A 1,769-nucleotide genomic window follows, 5' to 3' on the forward strand; every position below is an offset into this window, starting at 1 on the left:
CAGCTTTAGTTACTAGTTACTTTAGTTACTCCACTACATTCATCTGTTCCAGCTTTTAGTTACTTTTAGTTACTCGCTACATCTCACTTCTTTAGACTAGTTACTTTAGTCACATTCTCTGTTACAGCTTTAGTTACACTACTAACTTTACAACTACTCCACACATCTGTAGCTTTAGTTACTATACTTAGTCCCCCACAATCTGTTCCCTAACAGTACTTTAGTTTTCACACATTCTTTCAGCTTAGTTACTAGTTACTTTTTCCTCTACTACAATCTGTTCAGCTTTAGTTACTAGTTACTTTAGTTACTCTCCTCATTCATCTGTTCCAGCTTTAGTTACAGTTACTTTAGTTAATTCACACATTCACTTTACAGTTTAGTTACTAGTTACTTTAGTACTCCACTACATTCATCTGTTCAGTTTAGTTACTAGTTACTTTAGTTACTCCCATTCTCTTTCAGCTTTAGTTACTAGTTACACCCCTACATTCATCTTTCAGCTTTAGTTCTAGTTACTTTAGTTATTCACATCATCTGTTCAGCTTTAGTTACTAGTTACATAATTCACATTCATCTATTCCAGCTTTAGTTACTAGTACTTTAGTAACTCCCACATCTCTGTTAGCTTTAGTTACTAGTTACTTTAGTTAATTCACATCACCTGTTACAGCTTTAGTACTAGTTACTTTATTACCCACACATTATCTGTTCCAGCTTTAGTTACTAGTTACTTTAGTCCTACATTCATCTGTTCCAGCTTTAGTTACTAGTTACTTTAGTTATCCACTACATTCATCTTTCACTTTAGTACTAGTTACTTTAGTTACCCTAATTCATCTGTTCCAGCTTTAGTTACTAGTTACTTTAGTTACCTACATTCATCTGTTACAGCTTTAGTTACTAGTTACTTTAGTTTCCCTACATTCATCTGTTCCAGCTTTAGTTACTAGTTACTTTAGTTACTCCCTTACATTCATCTGTTCCAGCTTTAGTTACTAGTTACTTTAGTTAACTACTACATTCACTGTTACAGCTTTAGTTACTAGTTACTTTAGTAACCTACATTCATCTGTTCCAGTTTAGTTACTAGTTACTTTAGTTACTCCTCTACATTCATCTGTTCCAGCTTTAGTTACTAGTTACTTTGTTACTCCACTACATTCATCTGTTACAGCTTTAGTTACTAGTTACTTTAGTTACCCACACATTCATCTGTTACAGCTTTAGTTACTAGTTACTTTAGTTACTCCACCACATTCATCTGTTCCAGCTTTAGTTACTAGTTACTTTAGTTAATCTCACTACATTCACCTGTTCCGCTTTAGTTACTAGTTACTTTAGTTACCCTTACATTCATCTGTTCCAGCTTTAGTTACTAGTTACTTTAGTTACTCCTCTACATTCATCTGTTCCAGCTTTAGTTACTAGTTACTTTGGTTACTCCGCTACATTCATCTGTTACAGCTTTAGTTACTAGTTACTTTAGTTACTCCACTACATTCATCTGTTACAGCTTTAGTTACTAGTTACTTTAGTTACTAGTTACATGTAGTTTATAAAATCTGATGTTTGATTCTAAAGTAAACTAGCCGACAACATAACGGACTACAAGTCTACAGCTGAGATCATTAAACACACAACTGGTTGGAGAGAGAGTGTGTGTGTGTGTGTGTCTGTGTGTGTGTGTTCTGTGTGTGTGTGTGTGTGTGTGTGTGTGTGTGTGTGTGTGTGTGTTCTGTGTGTGTGTGTGTGTGTGTGTGTGTGTG

Source organism: Perca fluviatilis, chromosome 21 (assembly GCF_010015445.1).
Source record: "Perca fluviatilis chromosome 21, GENO_Pfluv_1.0, whole genome shotgun sequence".
Classification (NCBI taxonomy): domain Eukaryota; kingdom Metazoa; phylum Chordata; class Actinopteri; order Perciformes; family Percidae; genus Perca; species Perca fluviatilis.